The sequence below is a fragment of the Artemia sp. Qi Xiang Cuo genome, chromosome 12 (genome assembly GCF_049724085.1).
Source record: "Artemia sp. Qi Xiang Cuo chromosome 12, ASM4972408v1, whole genome shotgun sequence".
Classification (NCBI taxonomy): Eukaryota; Metazoa; Arthropoda; class Branchiopoda; order Anostraca; family Artemiidae; genus Artemia; species Artemia sp. Qi Xiang Cuo.
This window is the reverse complement of record NC_142805.1, coordinates 55,695,196-55,719,158: the sequence shown is the minus strand read 5'-3', so window position 1 is coordinate 55,719,158 and position 23,963 is coordinate 55,695,196. Positions and strand designations below refer to the sequence as shown.

Here is a 23,963-nt window from a genome sequence, read left to right as displayed (position 1 = left end):
AAACTCAATAGTACTACTCTGATTTATATTATAAAATCCACGTGTTTCAATTTGCTTATGTGAAACAATGTCACATACAAAATTCTCATATGAAGAATCACTTTCTGCAACAACCATATAAAGTTCTGTAGACTTGTAATCAAAGTAACCAGTATCTTCACAGCGACTTCGTAAAAACCAGAGTCTTTTATTATTCCAAAAATTGAAGCGTAGACCAGGTTCTTCTTCCCAAAACAAATTAAAGACTCGACGATATCAGCATTGACAAATCAGCATCGATAAATAAATCAAATCCAAAACGAACAGAAATTATACTTTAAATCTTTTCATTTTTTTAAAAATCTATAGTTTAGCCTGCAACTTGTATGCTGGAGAAAAATTTTCACCAATTTTTAGCAACATACACCTTTTTAAAAATCTGGACACAAACAGTAGTGTTTAATTTAGTTTCACACCTCCTCTAGTTGACCTGAAATGAAAAACTTGATACAATTCGCAAAACAATCTGTTTACTTTCTTTGATAGCTTGGATACGCTTATGCTATTTTGATTTGAGTAAATTTTAAGAGCAGAAGTAGCCCCGAAAGTTTGAACATAATACCCTCAGTCGTTCTTGTGATACTGCTGAGATGCCTTATTGGGAATTAGCATTAACACAGTGCATTTTGATTTAATCTCATGGCAACATTTAGTTTATAAACATAAAGGCAAATGTGAGGGTGGGCGTCGGAGGGGGATTAGTTTCCTTCCAATCACTTTCGACTATTAAAAAGGACATCAGCCCTTTCTATGTTCAATCGAATGAGCCCTTTTCGAAGTTCCTACGACAACTTCTTCGATTCAAAGTGTCCTGGTCTAAACAACAACAACAAAATATAAATAATACATTATACCCACATCGATCTTAACTATAAAAATGTCAAGTCTTCCAATCACTTTCGACTATTCAAAATAGTCGAACTTCTAATCGAATTTCTAACCCATTTCAATTTCTAATCGAATTAACCCTTTTTGAAGTTTCTACGACAACAAGTTCTATAAAAACTTTATATACCCCCAATGCATAACTTACAACCCTTGTCCTGAGGGCTGTGAGGGGGTTGTCATCCTCAAAAACCTAATATCCAGAACTTTCTACTCCGTTGAACAAAATGGATATCTCAAAATTTTGATTGGATGTGTTTGGGGGAATGGTGGGTGGGCGAGGAGGGTTAGCTACCGTCCAACCACTTTCAAATACTAAAAAGGGCACTAGCCCTTTCAATCTCCAATTAAATGAGCCCCCTTTGAAGTTTTTACGAGAACTCTATCATTAAAAACCTTAAATGCTCCCAGGGCATACCTTACAACTTTTACCCTGGGGACTCTGGGGAGTTTGTCATCCTTAAATACATAATAACCAGGACTTTCAACTACGTTGAACAAAACGGCTATCTCTAAGCTTTGATTGAACATGTTTGGGAAAATGATGGGCGTAAAAAGGGGGTTAATTATTCTCCTCTCACTTTCGACTATTAAAAAGTGCAATTTCAATTTCCAGTCAAATAAGACCCTTTTGAAATTTCTACAACAACTTTCTATATAAACCTTATATGTCCCCAGGGCATAACTTACAACCCTTGCACTGAGGGCTCTGATGGGGTTATCATCCTAAAAGACCTTATTTCCAGAACTTTCGACTACGTTGAAAAAAATGGATATCTCAAAATTGTGACTGATTGTGTCTGGGGAAATGGTGGGCGTTAGAGGGGGGTTAGTTGCCCTTCAATCACTTTCGACTATTAAAAGGGCACTAGCACTTTCAATTTTCAATTGAATGAGCCCTTTTTGATGTTTTTACAACATCGCTTTCTACAAAAACCTTACATACTCCCGGGGCATAACTTACAACCCTTGCCCAGAGGATAGTGGGGGGATGGGTTGTCATCCTTAAAGACCTAATTTCCAAAACTTGCAACTGCGTTGAATAAAATGGCTATCTAAAAATTTTGATTGGATGTGTTTGGGGAAAAGGAGGGCGTGATAGGGGGGTTAGTCGCCCTTAAATCACTTTCGACTATTAAAAAAGGACCTAGCCCTTACAATTACCAATCGAATGAGCCCTTTTTCAAGTTTCTAAGACAAAGATTTGAATAAAAACCTTATATGGCCCCAGGTCATAACTTATAACTCTTGCCCTGAAGACTGTGGGGGGAGTGTCCTGCTCAAGGATAGAATTTCCTGAACTTTTAACTGCGCGGAACAAAATGAATATCTAAAAATTTTGGTTGGATATTTTTAGGGAAGTGGTGAGCGTGGAAAGGTTGCTAATTGCGTTCCAATTACTTTCAACTATTAAAAAGAGCACTAGCTATTTAAATTTCCAATCGAATAAGCCCTTTTTGAAGTTTCTACGACTATGCGTTCTATAAAAACCTTACATTCCCCCAAGGCATAACTTACAACCCTTGCCCTGAGGGCTGTGGGGGAGTGTCCTCCTAAAAAACATAATTTCTATCTGGAAATCAACAACACTGAACAAAATGGCTATCTAAAAATTTTGATTGGATGTGTTTTGGGAAAAAGAAGGCGGGAGAGGGGGGCTAGTTGCCCTCAATTCACTTTCGACTATTAAAAAGGGCACTAGACCTTTGAATTTCAAATCGAATGCACCCTTTTTCAAGTTTCTAAGACAAAGATTTCAATAAAAACTTATATGCCCCCAGGGCATAACCTATAATCCTTGCCCTGAACACTGTGTGGGGAGTGTCCTGCTCAAAGGTATAATTTCCTGAACTTTAACTGCGTGGAACAAAATGGATATCTCAAAATTTTTAGTGGATATGTTTGGGAAAATAGTAGGCGTAAAAAAGGTGTTAGTTGCCGTCCAATTACTTTCGACTATTAAAAAAGGGCACTAGCCATTTCAATTTCTAATCAAATGAGCCCTTTTTGAAGGTTCTACGACAACACGTTCAATAAAAACTTTATATGCCCCCAGGGCATAACTTACAGCCCTTGTTCTGAGGGCTGTGAGGGGGTTGTCATCCTCAAAGACCTAATTTACAGAACTTGAAACTACGTTGAATAATGTTGCTATCTCACCATTTTTATTGGATGTGTTTGGGGAAAAGCTGGGCGTGAGAGGAGGGGGGTTAGTTGCCCTCCAATCACTTTCGGCTATTAAAAAGGGCACTAGCCCTTTTTTCACAAATTTTCTATCTGGAAATCAACTACGCTGAACAAAATGGCTATCTCAAAACTTTGATTGGATGTATGAGGGGGAATGCTGGGCGGGGGGTCTAGTTGCCCTCCAATCACTTTCGACTATTAAAAAGGGTACTAGCCCTTTGAATTTCAAATCGAATGAGCCTTTTTTGAAGTTTCTACGACAACGTCTTCTATAAAAACCTTATATGCCCCGAGGGCATAACTTAAAACCCTTGCCTCGAGGGTTGTGGGGGAGTGTCCTCCTCAAAAACATATTTTCTATTTGGAAATCAACTACGCTGAACAAAATGGCTATCTCAAAATTTTGATTGGATGTGCTTGGGGGAATGATGGGCTTGGGGGGGGCTAGTTGCCCTCCAATCACTTTTGACTATTAAAAAGGGCACTAGCTACTCCAATTTCCAATCGAATAAGCCCTTTTCGAAGTTTCTACGGCAACGCCTTCTATAAAAACCTTATATGCCCCCAGGGCATAACTTAAAACCCTTGCCCCGGGGATTGTAGGGGATTTTCCTCCTCAAAAACATATTTTCTATCAGGAAATCAACTACGCTGAAGAAAATGGCTATCTCAAAATTTTGATTGGATGTGTTTGGGGAAAAGGGGGCGGGGTGCTAGTTGCCCTCCAATCACTTTCGACTATTGAAAATGACGCTAGCCCTTTGAACTTCCAATCAAGTTAGCCCCTTCTGAAGTTTCTACGACAAAACCTTCAATCAAAACCTTATATGATCCCAGGGGATAACTTACAACCCTTGCCCCGAGGGCTGTAGGGGAGTGTCCTCCTCAAAAAGATATTTTCTATCTGGAAATCAACTACGCTGAAGAAAATGGCTATCTAAAAGTTTAGGTTGGATGTGTTAGGGAGAATGATGGGCGTGGGGGCTTGTTGCCCTCCAATCACCTTCGACTATTAAAAGGGGCACTAGCCCTTTGAAATTCAAATCGAATGAGCCTTTTTTGAAGTTTCTACGACAACGCCTTCTATAAAAACTTTATATGCCCCCAGGGCATAACTTAAAACCCTTGCCCCGAGGGTTGTGGGGGAGTGTCCTCCTCAAAAGATATTTTCTATCTGGAAATCAACTACGCTGAACGAAATGGCTATCTCAAAATTTTGATTGGATGTGTTTGGGGGAATGATGGGCGTGGGGGGGGGGGAGGCTGGTTGCCCTCCAATCACTATTGACTATGAAAATGGGCACTAGCTAGTCCAGTTTCCAATCGAATGAGCCCTTTTCGAAGTTTCTACGACAACTCCTAAGATACGAAGTGCATGGGTATGGAGAAGAAGAAGAAAAAAGAAAAATAAATAATACGTTGTGCCCACATCGTTCTTTAATTAGGCAGAGCTATTGCGCTGCCTATGATTGGTTATCAGGTGATAATGAACTAAACGAAAGGATTAACAACGCTATGGGGAAATCATTACCAGACGATGACATTGCTATTCTTTTTGAAAAAATTACGAAAGTGATGGATAAAAGAGAAGTAAATGCAAAAATAAGTAGAAAGGAAAATGTGATCTGCAAGTATTTTGATAGTTGTTTCTTCAAGTTTCGCAAACAATGCAAGTTTCTACATATTTGTCGTCATTTTATTTCGGGAGTCTGTGTCTCTGATAAGTGTATTTTTGATCATGTTGATCTGTGTTCTGTTTTATCTTGTATTGATAAGTCGTGTACTTTTGCTCATGCATCTTCGGGGTTTGAGCGTAGGTTTAAAACCCAACGTTTTTTAGGGCGAAGCCGAAAGTATTCACAACCCCCCCACACACCTAGTTCATGTTCCATTCGACTTTCAGTCTTATCCCCCTGCATACTCAATACAGAGCAGGAATCCATCCCTCAAAACAATACTCTGTCCCAAGTACTTACGCGTGCCCAGTCAACCCAATCCCCACTATCACTTCACTCAATTCGGACCATCTCCAAACCTCCCTCACTCATATTCCTCCCAAGAATCCATTTCCTTTCGACTTCGTTCTTCTCCGTGCGTTCAAGAAGTTACCGACCGGTTCTGGACTCCACCCGTTATTTGCCATAACAAACCCGACCCCTCCCCTCTCAGACACCCTCCACTGTACTTCCCTCCCTCAGCATCATCTTGCCTCTTCATCCCCCCATATAAAGAACACTCCCAATTTGACTTATTCCCGAATCACCAGGAAACCTATCTCCCTTCCCTTGCACTTTGTCTCCCCTGGCTACCCTACCAGTATGACTCTGGTTTGAGAGTTCCCAAATGCAAAAATTTTCCTATAATAAAGAGTCGGCCTCAAAAATTATCCGCTCCATCCAATCACCCTTTTAAACCTTCGTTCTTAAAGTCTAACCATAAACCAGTGAATGCTTCACTGATTACCCGTGATTATTAAGATGAAAGCTATAGTTTTCCTTCTTTAACAGAAGAAAATTTTACAAAAGAGCAAAATTTTACCTGCGGCTCTCTCAGTTTACCCCCAACTTTTAAAAGTGAGCCTCTATCCCTTCAACTTCAAAACCGGTTTAGTAGTCTCTTGGTTCAGGGTGGTGAGTTTGAGCCTTATGGCAAACCTCTCTACAATAATTCGAATGATAATATTTCACTTTTAGGGGATGTTCTCCCTACTCCTGGCATTGATTTTAATGCTTACACTCTGCCTAAGTTCCCTCAGAACAAAGCTTTTTTGAAAAAATCTGTTGGTAAAGAGTTTGATAAAAACGTTATCATTTCCCCATTTTTCCTTGTTACGAACGCCAAAAGCTTAAATTTGGAAAAGTTAGTTGAGTTAGAAGCAACAGCTGAATTGAACCATACTGATGTAATTGCAGTTACTGAAGTCCATGCAAAAAGCCCAGATCTGCTTAAAATGACCGGTTTTGAGGAGTTTATAAAGTTACGTCCGGTTGACCACCAACTTGGGAAAAAAGCAGGAGGAGTAATGATCTTCGCAAAGGATTACCTATCTCCTACCCTTATCCATGTACCAGATCTAGGTGATTGCGATGAAATCGTTTGGATATCTACGAAGCCCAAATACCTCCCGCAGCCTTACACTAACTTAATAATTTGCTCTTTTTATTATTCACCCGGACAGAATACTTCTTCTCGTCATAATTTTATAACAGGCTACATTCTTGACTTTGTGAAAGGTGGAACCAGTTAGGATGTTATTTGCACCTACCTTCACTTAGACTTCAAGAAGTCCTAGAGACCTCCCACATCATGGTGTTCAGCCATTATTATTGCTCTTCTGTTAACAAGAGTAGGCGTCCTGCGTAAAGACCAAACAAACAATATTGAATTTTGTTTCTGTGACCTTAGTACTTTTAAGGGGCTCTCAATCTGAAAGTCACCTCCTCTACCATCAGCCATGAGAAAAAAAAATGTATGGTGCATCCACTCTTTCCCCTTGTTAAAGCGGAGAGACCACTAATGAACAAAGAATGTATAAATAGAAAACACAATTTCATGAGCAAACTCGTCATGAAATAAAATTTCATTCATCAAATTCTATAAAATAAAATGATAAAATAAAATTGATTAATTTCATGTTTTCAATCTCGACCACTTCCGGAAGAAAAACAACTTGCGACAAAAACTTTTTATCCTGTATTTAGTCATTCGGTTTGTAGTTTTACTTTCCTTCGTTTAAACCGTGCTTTTGCTTCCTTAGTGAGTTAGAAGTAGATTAATATTATTATCTGATTATATTCTATTCAGAGCTCTTATGAAGATAAGACAGAGGCGGACTTATCTTTAATCAGAAAAATTGCCAACATACAATAGATTAACTTGTTCACGAATTCGGGAAAAAGAACAAAAAGCGGAGCATAATTCTGTCCAAAGAAGCATAATTTTCGGCAAGCACAATCTTCTCCTTACGATCAAACAACACCGGCTAGCATCAGAGAAGAAATGTTTTATAAAAAATATTGGACAGGTTTAATGTGAGAGTAATTTTTTACATTTCAAATGTTTGGATTTGAATAACCGAAAATGAATTTATTGTACTCTTATATTTAGATTTTAACATCCAAGTATTTTTTTGTTATATTGTGCCTCCAGTCCAAAGTTTTGACTTACCTAGGCTATTGAAAGCTCAAGGAAAATGATTGGATAGCCTAGGCTAAGAGGAAAGCAGAGTGCCACCAAACGTTTTGCAGTGCCCATGAAAGCTAGAAAAGTTTTGGTAAAATTCTAGGCAAGCCACTTTTCACCATATTGGAAAGAGGTTAGCTCAGGAAAATCAAACTCAGTAATGAATCAGTAAAGTTCTACCAAATCATATTATTGAGTTAGGACTAAAGTGAGTACATCATTCGGTGCCTCTTTTTATGCTGATTACGAATTTAATAATCATTTCTATCGTAAATGAATTTCAGCCCCCCCTATAGGCCTATATGCCAATTCAGGGTTAGGTAGGCCTATATATAGGGGGGGGGGGGGCGGGAATTCATTTCCGATAGAAATGGTTATTTAATTCATAGTAAGCATAAAAAAAGGCATCAAATGGTGTATTCACTTTATTCCTAACTCAATAATATGATTTGGTAGAACTCTACCAATGAATCCATGACCAAAAAGGGTATTTATTTAGCCTTGGGACACCTGATAAGGAGACAATTCTTACTTTAAAATATGTATAATGATCCTAGTTCTTATATTATCCAACGGGAGAACCTTTATCATCAAGTCTTTCCTCTAAAAATCCTCAAAAGAGAAAAAGTTTCCAAATATCACCACGTTTTCAATTCAATGCTTAAGTCTTTTTAAATTGCCGCCTAATAAGTTCTTTTATAGATAGCGTTCATGCCAGTCTTTTTAATATTTTTTTTTTAAAGAGCAGTGGCAAAGGGCAAATAGCAGTGGTGTAAATACAAAATATTAATAGCAGTGGCAAAAATCAAAATGTTGTATTTTCAACAAAAAGCCAAAAATACAAAAAATATGCACAGCATTGAAAAGAAATGAAATAATATAAAAAAAATTATATAACAAATCCGTTGATTTTGAATTGAAGTTATCAGGTTAGGTTAGGTTACAAAAGATGCATAGAATTTTTTTTTTAATGAGCACTGGTGAAAATAATGTTTTTTTAATGAGCAGTGGCAAAAATTTCATTTTGATTCACAATTTCTATAATTTCAATATACCACTACTTTTTCTTTAAACACGTTTTTGACACACCTGCTAAATGCTATCTATAAAACAACTTATTTTGCAGCAGTTTACAGCAGCAATTTCAAAAGACTTAAGCATTGAATTAAAAATGTGGTGATATTTGGAAACTTTTTCTCTTTTGAGGATTTTTAGAGGAAAGACTTGATGATAAAGGTTCTCCTGTTGGATAATATAAGAACTAGGATCATTATACATATTTTAAAGTAAGAATTGTTTTCTTAACATGTCTCCTTATGAGGTGTCCCAAGGCTAAACAAATACCCCAAAAAGATAGTCTAGGCCTAGGGGAAAATTTGGTAGTTCTGACTTATGAATAAAGTAAACATACCACCACCCCTATATATACCAATTCAGGGTATGTATGTATTTGTACATTGGGGGGGGGGGGTTGGTGGTAAAGATAAAATTCTACTTTAGCTACTTTTGGCTATCTTGCAAAGGGGTTATGTTAGGAAAATGAAATTTTCAGGGACGGGTCTACAGGCTAAAGTCCTGGGAAGGTATTTTGAAGTACCTACCTCCAGTTCTTCTCCCTCTAGAGGGTACTAACCTTTAAAAATATGTGTGTTATAAAAGTGCAACCTTGTAAAATAGATTAAATGAAGTACAACAAAATTGTTATCAGCTTCACAACTTTGACCAATTCTAATTTATAAGGTTTTAAAGATATGCAAATACATTTTCCTAAATTTGGAAAAAAGGATATCCACTCTTTGAATATTGGAAAAAATTAGTTTGTAAGCTTATATAGAAAGGTACTATCCAATCTCCTTATAATTAAAAACATTTTAGTCATCTAGTTGGAAAATTTGGCCCGTCTGTATAGGAAAAATGTAAATTTGCCAACTAGTTGACAATAAATGTTGCCCCAGCAAAACTTTCATTTTCCAATTAGTTGACTAATAACTTCTCCCCAGCAAAACTTAATTTTTCCAACTAGTTGACTAATAACTTCTCCCCAGCAACACTTAAATTTGCCAACTGGTTGACAATAAATGTTGCCCCAGCAAAACTTTCTGTTTCCAACTACTTGACCAATAACTTCTCCCCAGCAAAACTTAATTTTTCCAACTAGTAGACTAATAACTTCTTCCCAGCACAACTTAATTTTGCCAACTAGCTGGAAAGAAACATTGCCCCAGAAAACAATTCATTTTCCAACTAGTTGATTTATAATAGATAGAATTTATTCTGAATAGCATAAAATATGTTAATAATATAGGTTTTTTTCAAATTTAATTTTCACTATTGTTACTATTGTGTTACAACATCCATCTCTCTCCCTGTCTCCCTCTTAATGGGAGATATATTTTGAGTTATATATTAGGCTTTGAAGCCAGGGATTTTTTGTTTTGATTCCCAGGATAATTAGTCTTATACCTAGTCCCAAAAGTGAGATTGAATTTTTCAAAGCTTGGAGGATTATTCCTCCTGTCTGTTTAAAGAAAACAGATGCATATTTGAAGTTTTTTTCATTTCTATCTTGCATTTATTGGACATAAATTGTTTAGGTTCCTTCATTTATCTGTCTTTTTTTCTTTTATGGAGGAATATTTTTGTCTCATTTTTCAAATTTTTAATTAATTTTCCCAACTACTTGACTAATAACTTCTCCGCAGCAACACTTAAATTTGCCAGCTAGTTGACAATAAATGTTGCCCTAGCAAAATTTTCCTTTTCCAACTAGTTGACTAATAATTTCTTCCAGCAAAACTTAATTTTTCCAACTAGTTGACTAATAACTTCTCCCCAGAAAAACTTAATTTTGCCAACTAGCTGGAAAGAAACATTGCCGCTGAAAACAATTCATTTTCCAACTAGGCCTAGTTGACTAGTAACTTCTCCCCAGCAAAACTTTCTTTATTCAACTAGCTAGAAACAAACTTACCCTATAAACACTTTTGTTAGCCATCTATTTGGCAAGTAACTTTTCCTCTGAATAATTTCTTAGCTAATGACATGACATAAAGAGAAAACAAAAAAAACATGCTATTCCTGGTCCAATGAAACTTGGCAGTATGTGATTTTAACAAACGCGCTACAGCTAAGGTAAATCAAACAAACTGAATTCAGGAGTAAATAGTCTTGAAGCCACAGAACTAGAAGTCTTCTCCTTCTATAAGTGTGCTTTCCAATCTTAGGCAACACTCTGCAAGATAGTCTTACCCCAGGTTCACAGAGATGCAATTTCACATAAAAATGCAGATTTTTGTGCAACCTGCCAAGCTCTAGTCATTGTCTGATACCCATTTCTGCAGTTGTTCTTGTATATATATATATATATATATATATATATATATATATATATATATATATATATATATATATATATATATATATATATATATATATATATATATATATATATATATATATATATATATATATATATATATATATCACTTATAGAAGTAGAAGACTTTTAGTTCTGCAGCTTAAAGACTATTTACTCCTGAATTCATTTTGTTTGATTTACCTTAGCTGTAGTGCATTTGTTAAAAGCACATACTGCCAATTTTTGTTGGACCAGGTATAGTATGTTTTTTGTTTTCTCTTTACATCACATCATTAGCTAAGAAATTATTCTGAGGAAAAGTTATTTGCCAAATAGATGGCTAACAAAAGTGTTTTATAGGGTAAGTTTGTTTCTAGATAGTTGGATAAAGAAAGTATTGCTGGGGAAAAGTTGCTAGTCAACTAGTTTGAAAATAAATTGTTTTCTGGGGCTAATTGCTCAAATTATAGACCCATTTCTATTCTTTTGGGTTTTTCTAAAGTAATGGAGCAATGTTTTTATAATCGAATGTATAATTTTCTCTGTTCAAAAGATTATTTTTCAAAAACTCAATATGGATTTAGAAAAGAGCATAGTACGCAGGATGCTATATTAACTATGGTACAATTTATTCACGAGTGTCTGGACAAAAAATGGATCCTGGCGAGTATATTTTTGGACCTTGAGAAGGCCTTTGATTCGTTAAGCCATGAAATATTGTTGTATAAATTAAACCACAGTGGGATACGAGGACCAGCGCATGATTTTATTGCATCTTACCTAAGTTGTTGCTCCCAAGTGACTATGATCAATAATACAGTTTTGGATCCATGTCTGTTGTCAAATATTGGTGTCCTGCAAGGTTCAATCCTGGGACCACTGCTTTTTATAATATATATAAATGACCTTCCATCAGCAACAGAAAACCTTGGTCTGAATGTTCTTTTGGCTGATGATACCGGATCATCACTTACTGGATATTCAGAAGAAGATCTCAATGAGAAGCTGCAAATCGTATTTTCACAACTTCTTGTATGGCTAAAAGCTAATTGTTTGTCACTAAATGCATCAAAAACCAAATTTATCATTTATAGTAGAATTGGGCAGAATGCACAAGGAATTTCAACAATATTTGATCATGCTACAAATATTCAAATTCAAAGGGTAACTTTGTTCCAGTATCTGGGTATTATTATTGATGAAAATCTGTCATATAAAGAACATTGTAATAGATTACAGGTTAAAGTTGCTCAGGGGGTTGGTATAATGCAAAGGTTTCAGCATTTTTTTCCATATGAAATCCTACGTCTAATTTATTTTGTTTTGGTTCATTCCCATCTTACATATTGTCCTCCGATATATTTGGCAACATTCAGATGTCATGTGAAACCAATACAAATTCTTCAAAACCGGGCTCTTCTAATTTTAAAGAAATATTTACCATCACTGTCTTCATATCCTAATAAGAGTAAAACTGAAACTCTATATCTTCTAACTAATATTTTGCCTGTTTCACAGATATTCACCCTCAATTCTTTTTTATTTAAGGTAAAATATGACCAGTTGGAACTACCTACATACTTTCATTCGAATAATTTTTTCCCTGTGCAACATGCCCATTCTTATGAAATCTGACATAAATGGAACATTCAGCACCTAAAATTAAGCACAGAGAGATCACGGTTCTCGCCATTATTTTCAATTACGTGTTTATGGTGTATTCATCTACCATATATTGATTGCAGCAAATTTCTTCCAAATATAAAAAAGCTACTTCATTCTATCCTTATAAATAATTTTAAGAATTAATAATATATTGAAAATCTGGGTAAATTTGATAATATTGTTTTGTTGGGTGTTTTGCCCTGTGAGATGCCAGTCATTGGTTACCCTTATTCACCCATTGTTTTTTTTTTTCGTTTTTTTTTAATGGTATTTTTGGTTGATCTTTTCCCGGTGTCTGTGGGTTTTTGGGGTGGGTGCCCATCTATTGGTGAGTCATGGAATAAATCTTATTTATTTTTTTGTTGTCAAACAGGTTTATTCTGATTAATGTACTGGGTTTTTGTCATTCGACCTTGTGTCTCCAGCATTTACCCTGTATTTATGTCTATTTTGTACAGATATTTTAAAATTAAACCTTGAACCAGCTAGCTGGCAAAATTGAGTGTTGCTGGGGAGAATTTATTAGTCAACTAGTTGGAAAAATAAAGTTTTGCTGGGGAGAAGTTACTGGTCAACTAGTTGGAAAATTTATTGTTTTCTGGGGCAATGTTTCTTTCCAGCTAGTTGGCAAAATTAAGCTTTGCTGGGGAGAAGTTATTAGTCGACTAGTTGGAAAAGGAAAGTTTTGCTGGGGCAACATTTATTGTCAACTAGTTGGCAAATTTAAGTGTTGCTGGGGAGAAATTATTATTCAACTAGCTGGCAAATTTAGATTTTTCCTGTACAGATGTGGCAAATTTTCCAACTAGATGACTAAAATGTTTTTAATTATAAGGAGATTGGATAGTACCATTCTATATAAGCTTATAAACTAATTTTTTCCAATAGTCAAAGGGTGGAGTCCTAGAAAAATCATTATTATGGCTTAAAATTCTATTCAAATAACAGGAAATGCATCTTAAGATCTAAAGCCAGAGAAAATGAATCTGATAACTGAAAATTGAGGTAAAATGTTGTTTTGTCAAAATTTCAAAATACCTTCCCAGGACATACTTCAGCCTGTAGACCCATCCCTGAAAGTTTCATTTTCCTAACCTAATCCATTTCTAAGATAGCCAAAAGTAGTTAACGTAGAATTTTACTGTGGTAAAGCTTAAACTTACCTCTCATTTGCATTGGAAATAAACTTTACCCCCCCCCCCCCAATGTGCAAAGATATACCCTGAATTGGTATATATAGGGGTGGGGTTAAATTCATTAAAAAAAAATAATTAGTATATTTTGAAAGAGCATAAAAAAAGGCATTGAATGGTATGCTTACTTTATTCATAAGTCAATAATATGAACTGCCAAAAATTTACCAAATTCTATGTAGCTACTTTTTGCTATCTTGAAAAAGGGATTAGATTAGGAAAATGAAACTTTCAGGGATGGATCTATAGACTAAAACATGTCCTTGGAAGATATTTTGGAGTACCTACCTCCACTCCTATTCCCTCTAGAGGGTACTGACCTCTGATGACCTTCAGATATTTTGTGTCATAAAATTGGGTTAATTCTACTTTAGCTACTTTTGGCTATCTTGGAAAGGGGTAAGGTTTGGAAAATGAAACTTGCAGGGATGAATCTAAAGGACAAAGTATATCCTGGAAAGGTACTTTGAAGTACCTACCTTCACTCCTTCTTCCTCTAGAGGGTCCTGACATTTGCCTACTATACCTATTGAAATTTTGGTACTTGATTATTAAACATACTCTTTTATATACTGCTAAAGAGGTCAAGTTTGGTTAATGCTAATGAAGTAGTATATTTGTATGTAGTATATTGTATATTGGATGTATATTGTATATTGTAGTAGTATATTGGATGAATATATAATAGTTTAGAAACAAATTTGGGCTATATGTTTGCGCATTAGGGGGGGGGGAGCTGGGAGTAAAGCATACCATATATTAAAGACGTAACCTAACCTAGGTACCTTCCCTCCCCTAAACCCCAAAAAACAACAGTTGCATATCTTTAAAACCTTATAAATTGGGATTGAGCAAAGTTATCAACCTGAAAACAATTTTTTTGTAGTTCATTTAAGCAGAAGATCTATTTTGCAAGGTTTCACTTTTATAACACACAGATTTTTAAAGGTCAGAACCCTCTAGAGAGAGAAGGAGTGGAGGTAGGTACTTCAAAATACCTTCCCCAGACAAACTTTAGTCTGTAGACCCATCCCTGAAAATTTCATTTTCCTGACCTAGCTCCTTTCCAAGATAGCCAAAAGTAGCTAAAGTAGAAATTTACCATCAAATCTTTTCAAAATAGATCTTCTACTTAAATGAAGGGGTAAGGTTAAAATTAATTGACTATTCAGGTAGCTAAGAAATAAACTTACCTCTATAGTTAGAATTGCATCCTAGATCCATATTTATCATTAAACTTTACCTCCACCCCTATATATACCAATTCAGGGTATATATTGACACATTAGGGAGGTGGGGGTAAAGTTAATTTCTGATGCAAATGAATGTTAAATTCGGATTCAGGATGCAATTCTAACTATAGAGGTAAGTTTGAACTTTAATAACAACCTCCCTAATGTGCAAATATATACCCTGAATTGGTATATGTAGGGGTTGGGTAAAGCTTTTTCTGATGCAAATCCATGTCAAGTTTGGATTCAGGATGTAATTCTGACACTAGAGGTAAGTTTTGTTCTTAGCTACCTGAATAGTCTGTTAATATAAATCTGTTAATGCATCCCAGCCCAAGAAATACCACAACACAATATCTCCCCCCCCCAACTATACTTAGAGATTTCTGCCAAGCAACCTTTTATTGTCAAAGATATTGCCCAAATCAGATTAGCAATTTTCAAAATAATTAAATCAGAATTCTCATTAAATGTTAATAAGAATGGTGCAATTTTAATCTCTCTGAAAAATAAAGCAGTACTGAAAAACTTCTGATAACTACTAATCCTTTAAGTATGTCTATCAAGTATGGTTATTGGTCTCCTCCCAAAAAGGAGACCGAAATTGTCATTTACAATGTCCCAACAGACATAGTGCTACAGGAGCTGGCCACTGGCCTAACAAATAGCTAAGGGTAGCCTATATCAGTGTTAAGTGTCTAGATTAGGTAAACCAGATACTAACAGCCAAATAATCAGCAAATCATTCCTATTTTGTTTGAAGGAGGTAAATCTGAATCAACCTTTGTTGTTGTTTGGCCAAAGAAAAGGCTTCAAAGCCTACCAATTGAAACCAATTCAGTGCCATATAAATGTTCAAAGCTAGGACATATAGATGCATTTTGCTGTTCAAATACAATATCCTGTGCAAAGTGTGATAACCAGTATAATGAGGATATTACCTGCCCAAAAGAAGAACCCAAATGTATTAATTGCAAAGGCCCTCATAGATTGGATAAGGAGTCTAACTGTCCATTGTACAAACAAAGAGCTGCCACTCTAAAAATCACCAAAGACAGGTTTATCAAAATCAAAATCTTTTGCCACCTTACACTTTTGCCACTATGGAGGCTAGAGCAATACAGAGTCAAGTCTCAAACATGCCTAATAGTTCACAACGTTTGGTACCTATATCCATTGGTGTCAATCAATTGAGTACCCCTCAAGCAGCCAGCACTCCCTAATGCCCTATTCACCAAGCATTGAGGAAAACAAAATAGGAAAAATCCAAACCCAAACAAAGGCTATATCTCCCCTTTGCATCAACAAGAATTAACACCCCCATTGAGGAAAGAATATAGGCAAGGAGCATCAACCCAATCCCCTAATAGTGAAAACCTCCTATCTGATGTACCTCTTTATGCTCAACATGTTAGCCCTGGAAAAAGTCACCCTGCCACCCCAGTAGTAGTTGGATATTGCCAGTGACATAGCCTCAACCTATCTCTCATGCCTCAAACCATCTCTCTAAAAAGATTAGAGAGACAGAATTTTTTTTCTATTTGTGCAGTGCTAGCCTAGAACAGTCTTTCTGATTCTGCTGTTTTAACTTCCTCTATAAATTCTTGAAACAGCTGTTGATTGTGAGTAGGCAAATATCAAGTGGAAATATCACTGGGATGCTTGCTTGTGTGATATTCAGATAACATCATTTCCAACCCAGTGAGTCACTACAGGAGGTTATAGCCAACTTAACTTGCTGGCAAGTGCAATATAAGGTAAACCTTACCCAAATAAAGTGCAAAAAAAAACTGTTTTCAGCTCCACTAATTTGCTGAATCCCCATTCACAAGGTATCAAAGAATTTAGTAAATTTTGGGGGAAAAACCATGTTCATGGCTATAAATTCTGCTCGAGAAACAGGAATTGCATTTTCAAGACTAAAACCAGAGAAGAAGAAACTGATAATTAGGGTAAAATGTTGTTTTGCCACAATTCTAATTGGTTGGCCTATAACTTACAGGATCCTTAGTGCCATTAGGGCACTAAGGACATGTCCCTATTTCAGCATTCTCTAGATGGCTGTCACTTGGTTCATCAAAGTTGTGTTCCTCTGAGTCAATGGCTATCTGGATTCTGCAATTAAAACCAAGGATAAGGGTCTCCCTTACCCTAGTCTATGAGTCATGTGCGTAAAAATTTTCTCTCCAAAATCAAATCCAGGCCATTTTTGAAACTATTTGAGGTTTCAGATTTTGCAACTATTTCTGGGAGTGAGTTCCAGTCAGCCACTGCTCAGACACTCCAAAAATTGACCCTTGATCTATTTACTGCTACAGGTTTGAATATTTCTATCTGATGTCCTCTTGTGGTATTTATTTTTGAAGGGTGGAAATACTTCTGGAAAGACAGTTTCTCCAGGTTGTGTTTTACTTTGTACAGCTGTATCTGGTTTCCTCTCATTTGTCTATATTTCAGGGTAGGTAAGTTCAGTTTGAATAGTTGTTCTTCATAGCTTAAGTCTTTTAAACCAGAAAGAAAATTGGTGGCACATCATTGGACCTTTTCCAGGGTGGCCAAGTCTGTTCTATAGTGGGGTTCCCAAATCACATTACCATTCTCTATTGTAGGTCTGACAATCCCCTTGTAGAGTTTTACAAAAATATTGTTGTCCAATTGCCTGAAACTTTGTCTGATCAGCCCAATGAGCTGTGATGCTTTGGAAATCGTTTTCTGGGTGTGCCCATGAAATTTAAGCTATGAATCAACTATAATGCTGAGATCTCTTTCAGAGTCAACAAGTGTCTTTGGAATTCTACAGTCTGCTTTGTTCTTTACTAGGTGGGGCACAGAAGCAGTATTTTTCTTCCCTATCCACAGGACTTTGGTTTTTGATGTATTGAAGTTGAGACCTAGGCTTTGGAGGTTTTCAGTTAAGGTGTCAATGTCTTTTTGTAGTGTTGTTACATCTTGATGATATGAACTTTTTATAGTTTTGTGTCTGCATAGATTTTGGTAGTGTTGATGATATTTCTGTTCATTTTGTAGATAAAGAGTATGAAGAGGAGAGGATTATTCACACTACCTTGTATCACCCCATTGGTCACTTTTGCTGGATTTGAGATGCTGTCACTCACTCTAACTTTTTGAATTTGATCTCTGAGGAAAGGCCCATGCTGAATCTGTTCTGCTCTGCATCAATGACAGTAATTTGGAATACCACTGTGTTTTGGGCCCAGTGACATTGCATTAGTTGGCACCTGAGAGGGACAGACTGTCCCACTTATATTTCCATGGCTTGTTCTATTCTTTGTCAAGTCTTGACTTGAAGGAAACAGTAGTGGGTGCAGTCGCGGTTTTTTCTTGAAAGTTGTTCCATTTGTTGGAAATATGCATGGTAAAAATATTTTGGTGCATTCTGGTCTTCACTCTTTTCTTTGCTAGCTTCTGCAAGTGTCCTGTAGTTTTGTGTTGACCTGTATGTGTTGTGAGGAGGGCGTTGTTTGGTTGAGTATTATATTTGTAGGTCAACATCATATAACATCTGCAATGTCTGAAGACTAGTGTTGGTAGTTTTAGGTGCTCTAGTCTCTTATCATATGGCATGTTTTGTAGACCCGTGATGCATTTGTTGGCACGTCTTTGAACTCCTTCAGTTATTCTGGTGTCATGGTTTTAGGAGAGGGAGGTCAGACATGTTATAAAATCCAAGAACAGCCTAACAATAGCCTTGTAAAGTCTCAGGAAGACTGTACAGCATCAGCTGGTGATAGTGTGTTTCAGCAGACCTAGACTTGAGTTATCTTTAAACACTGCTTGTTGCCAATGCCTGTGGAACTTCAGTTGCTCATCAACAAGTAAAGTCTTGTTCTTCATGACTGGTTTGTAGCTGAATATCAGACTGCAACTTGTAGTCATGCATGGTATACTGGTGATGAGGATTGTTATTGCTGAAATGGAGGAAACTGCATTGATTGATGTTGAACTCACGGAGCCATTCACTGGTCTACTTTTGGGTTCTCTGGAGGTCTAATTGTAGGCTTTGTCAAATGGCTGGTCCAGAAAGCTTGGAGTCATTGGTGCAAAGCATTATGTAATTTGTGGCTTCCTTTGTTGTATCATTTATGTAAATGAGGAAGAGGATGGGGCCTAGGATGGTACCCTGAGGAACTTCACTGACAACATCACATGGTTTGGAGAATACTTTTTCACCATTATTAACAAAAAGTTGGAACAGCTGCTTTTGGTCTGTCAAGCAATTCATCACTCATTCTACCACATCACTGTGGATCCTAACTGCTGATAATTTGGCTTTAAGGCATCTGTGGGGCATCTTGTCAAATGCTTTCGCTAGGTCAAGCAAAATAAGGTCTACAGGTACTCCCTTCTCCAGAAGGTCAGTGATGATATTGTAAGTTTCAAGCAGGCTGGTCTCTACTGGCTTTCCTCGAAGGTAACTATACTGGTCCAGTGACAGTATACTGTTGGACAAGATATGTCCGAATTTTGGTGTTCACAACATGTTCCAAGGTTTTTGCTACAACCAAAGTTAAGCTGATTGGCCAATAATTCTCTGCATTTGTCTTGTCACCTTTCTTGAATATTGGTGAAATGTGAAAGCTCTTCCAATCTAAAGGCACATTCTTTGAGTCATGGGACTTCTGAAATATTTGACATTTTTGAGTTGAGATTTTATTCACCAGTTCTTTTAGGAGCCTTGGGTGGATGTTATCTGGCCCTGCCGGCTTGGTAACCTCTAGTACTTCAAGGCGCTTTGTGACCAACTCTGGAGGAATCATGATAGGTGGCATAGGGTTTGGTACACCAAATGCTGGACTGTTGGGGAGAGGACTGTCATGTTCATGTGTAAATGATGATGCAAATTGCTTGTTAAGTCACACAGCAATTTCTTGCAGGTCAGTAACTTCCATGCCATTAGATTTCTTTAGCTTCTTTATTGAATGTCTACTATGATCTTTGCTAGATATGTAGTTCTAGAACCTTTTGGGGTTTCTCTTGCTATCATCCACATGCTTGGACTCAAAGTTAAAATAGAGTTGTTTAGTGAGATTTTGCAGTTTATTTCAAGCCTTTGCAAACTTCTCATAGTGACCATCTTTCCCCTTTTTGTGGTACTTGTTCTATTATTGGCTTTTTCGGTTTTGTTCTTTATGTATCTGAGGGGTCATGTGTGGGAGTGTCTTGGGCTTCAGCACAAGTTTGGTAGATGTGTGCTTTTTCTGGAGTGTTGTAATCTCCTCTTAGAAACTGATCCATTTTTTATCTACTTCCCGTTGAATCAAAGACCCCCCAGTCCATGCCACTCAACTCTCCTTTGATTGCTGCGTAGTTGGTGTAAGTCTTCTTGATGTTTGTTTGTGAGCTTGTGGAAGACTAAATTGACTTCCATGACAAGGTGGTCAATTTTATCTAAAGGGGGGGTAACTTATGCCTTGTAGCTATTCTTTATTTCTAAAGAATACCAAATCAAGGAGGGTTAGTCTCTGGAAAAGTCAATGCCTGGTTGGCTTTTCAAATATCTGAGGCAGGACCAGATCATAAAGGCACTCAGAGAAAGGGTTAGAGGAGCTTCTATCCAGCTGGAAAGGGTCAAATGGGAAGCCTTCTTTCCAGTGAAGGGTGGGGAAGTTGAAGTTGGCAGCTATCAGTAAATTTGCTATGAAGCTTGCAGTTGTTTTAAAAAACATACATGTAATCACTCTTTCCATTTCAAGCTGATCTGGGGCAGAGGGACTCCTATATATGCAGCCTACATGAGTTACCACAGTGTTGTTGTGATCAGTGAGATCAAACCATGTAGCTTCCACATAATATGAGTTGCAGGATTTGCTAACTTGTTGGGCACTGTAGGAGGCTTTGACAAGCACCAATGTACCACCTCTACATTTTGGTGACTGTAAATTCGAGATAAAAAAATATCCAGGGAACTTAATATTGGATTCAGCCAACTTATTACTACTATAGCCTACTTTGGACAAACTTTGGTCAGAAGAACCAGATCATAATTTTTTGAGTAAATAATAGTGTTCAGCTCATTCAGTTTGTTACTAACCTGGTCAACATTAGTAATGAGAGCAGAAAAGGTTGGACTTACTCTTTGTAAGTGTTTCTTACTTTGGTGGTTGGTCTGGCAGTTGGGCTTGTCCATGTGGTCATCTAGTGAGGCAAAGGTTTTGCAGCTGTTGATGGGTTTGCAGTCCAAAGCTTTCAGAGTTTGTTTTAAATTTGGATAAATTGGCACTAGAAATAGTTGATTGTCTTTCAGTAGATACATTTTTTGTCCAATTTTGAAGTTGTATATGCCAAGGTTTTGTTTGCCTGCAGTTTTATGTTCTTTCAGATGTTCAATGAGCTGCTTGCACTTTTCATGGTCCTGCTTTGAGTGGTCATGACTAGTCCCCGAAGCCGCGCCACGCCAAACTGACGGCGGCGAATGTGTAATTCAGTATCGGCGGCGCCGCGCCGATTTTTTTGGGGCAGTACGCTACTGTTATGGGACCAGCGGCGCACAACGGTGCAACGCATTCCCTGATTAAAAATAATAATAAAATTACACATCATCACGCACGTTTAACCGCAATTGTAGTAAGGATTATTAAATGGTTGACTAGAGACACACAGGAACAATATTACATCAAAGGAACTTTTTGTGCCACGCGGAAAGTGTTTATGATCACCGTCAATCAGACAAAGTAGAATTCTCATTTTTAGCCACTAGACCCAGGGAAACCTATGTTGTTAAAGGAAGTGAAAAAAAAACAAAAACAAATAACAACATCAAAAAAACACTGTATACAAATCAGATACCATGGCTTAACAACACCAACAATTTTAAATCAGCGGTTACATCACTTCAGTTACAATTGATGTAACAAAAGTAAGTTTGTTCACTCTGCCTGGAGCCATTGATCTTTTTGCAGTCACTATCAGTCCTGTCGTGCTAAAAAGCCGTTTAGCTGGGGCACTTGTGGCCGGTACAGCCAGAACTTGACGAGCGTAAACTGCCACTCGCGGGATCTGATACTAGTAGCCTACTGGACCTTGGGGTCCCACAGAATGCCGCAAATGGGCTTCTTCTTTGTATCTGCTGAAATAAGTTGTTTTATAAGGGAGAACAAACCTGCACCTTCACCATAGGGCTCCTGCGCACTACACTACAGGAGGAACTAAACTGCACCTTTATCCTCTTTTCTTATCAACACGGAATAACCCTCCGAAATCCTTTTCTGAAAGAAGTGGTCAATATATAACGTTTCAAGTCAAAGTTTAAGGCTACTTCAACTTCAGTGTGCTCTGCTAACTGTGCAAAAAAATGTAATTCATTTCTATAGATATATTTCTATTCTAGCTCTAGATAATCTACCAAGCGGGAAACTACCGCAAATCAGCATCGATAAATAAATGAAACCTAAAACGAACAAAATAACAATATATAACTGAGTCAAACTCAAAACGTGCAGAAATTATCATAAGTTGGGCTCAAAACCCCCTATGTTTTCCCAAGTTCACAACAAAATTTTCACTTTACTAAAAAAAAATAAATGTTTTTACTTTTATAACTTTAATAAATTAAATAATATTAACATTTTGATTACTAAATATCAGTATATGTATATTGAACTGACAATGCATATTCATTTGTATTTTTGTCAGTGAAGTAAAAGCTTTTTTTTGGCTTTGAGTGCTCATAGGGGCTTTGAGCCCAACTTGTGTTAATTCCTCCGTGTTTTGAGTTTGACTTGTTTATTTATTGTAATTTCTGTTCGTTTTGGGTTTCAAATATCTATTGATGATGATTTACGGTCGTTTCACGCTTGGTAGATTATTTGATTTTTTTTTTGCTCATTTTTGGTTTAATGGAGTTCTTTACTTTTCTTTGAAAAAATTTATTTTTTGGAAACAGTTTTTTTTAATTATTTTCTGTTCGTTTTATATTGACATAGTCTTTTCAGGGAAAAAGAAAATCATACTTTAAATCTTTTTGTTTTTGTAAGAATTTATAGTTTGGCCTGCTATTTGTATGCTGGAAAACAATTTTCAGCAAAATTTAACAACATAGACCCTTATAAAAATCTGGACACATATAATAGTGTTTAATTTAGTTTCATACCTCCTCTAGTTGACCTGAAATGGAAAACTTGATACCATTCGCAAAAAAATCTGTTTACTTTCTTTGATAGCTTGGATACACTTACGCTATTTTGATTTGGTCAAATTTTAAGAGCAGAAAAAGCCCTGAAAGTTTGAACATAATACCCTCAGTCGTTCTTTGAATACTGCTGAGATGCTTTATTGGGAATTAGCATAAACACAGTGCATTTTTATTTAATCTTAAGGCAACATTTACTTTTTAAACATAACGCAAATTTGGGGGTGGGGCTGGGGTGGGCGATTAGTTTCCCTTCAATTATTTTCAATTATTAAAAACAGCATCATTCCTTTTTATTTTTAATCGAATGAGCCCTTTTCAACGTTTCTACGACAACTCCTTTCATACAAAGTGCCCTTGTCTAAACAAAAACAACAACAAAAAAATGATACAATATACCCACATCGATCTCTACTATAAAAATATCAAGCATTCCAATCACTTTCGATTATTAAAAAGGGCATTAGGCTTTTCGATTTCCAAACTAATGATCCCTTTTTGAGTTTCTACGACAACACTTTCTATAAACACCTTATATGCCTCCCGGGCATAAATTACAACCCTTTCCAAAAGGGCTGTGAGGGTGATTGTCATCCTCTAAGACCTAATTTCCAGAACTTTCAGCCACGTCAAACAAAATGGCTATCTCAAAATTTTGATTGTGTATGTTTCGGGAAATGGTAGGCGTGGAAGGGTTTTTAGTTGCCTTCCAATAATTTTCGAATATTAAAAAAGGCATACTCCAATACAATGACTATTTGAATTAGCCCTTTTCAAAGTTTCTAAAAAAGCTTCTTCGATATAAAATGCCCCGTTCTAAAGGAAAAATTATAAATAATAAATTTTGCCAACATCGTTTTTATATACCTCCAGGACATAACTACAAAACCCTTGCCCTAAGGGTTGTGGGGAAGTAACCTCCTCAAATAACATATTTTCTCTCTGGAAATCAGTTACTCTGAACAAAATGGCTATCTTAAAATTTTGATTGGATGTGTTTGGGGAAAGGGTGGGCGTGAAAGGGGTGTTAGCTGCCTTTCAATCACTTTCGACTATTAAAAAGAGCACTAGTT

At 36.6% G+C, this 23,963-nt stretch overlaps 1 protein-coding gene across 3 annotated transcripts in view; it reads left to right on the top strand.

The window, feature by feature from the left end:
- Window positions 1-7,112: 7,112 nt before the first annotated feature.
- LOC148946298 (uncharacterized) overlaps window positions 7,113-23,963 on the top strand; it is a 42,547-nt gene continuing 25,696 nt past the window's right edge. Inside the window, exon 1 of one of the 3 annotated variants that reach the window (XM_089098366.1) lies at window positions 7,113-7,142. The gene's annotated coding sequence lies outside the window, so the exon portion shown is untranslated. Of the gene's footprint in view, window positions 7,143-7,244; window positions 7,427-8,537; window positions 8,580-23,963 lie in introns of those variants that run through there. The other 2 variants (XM_089098367.1, XM_089098369.1) reach the window with 2 other exon arrangements.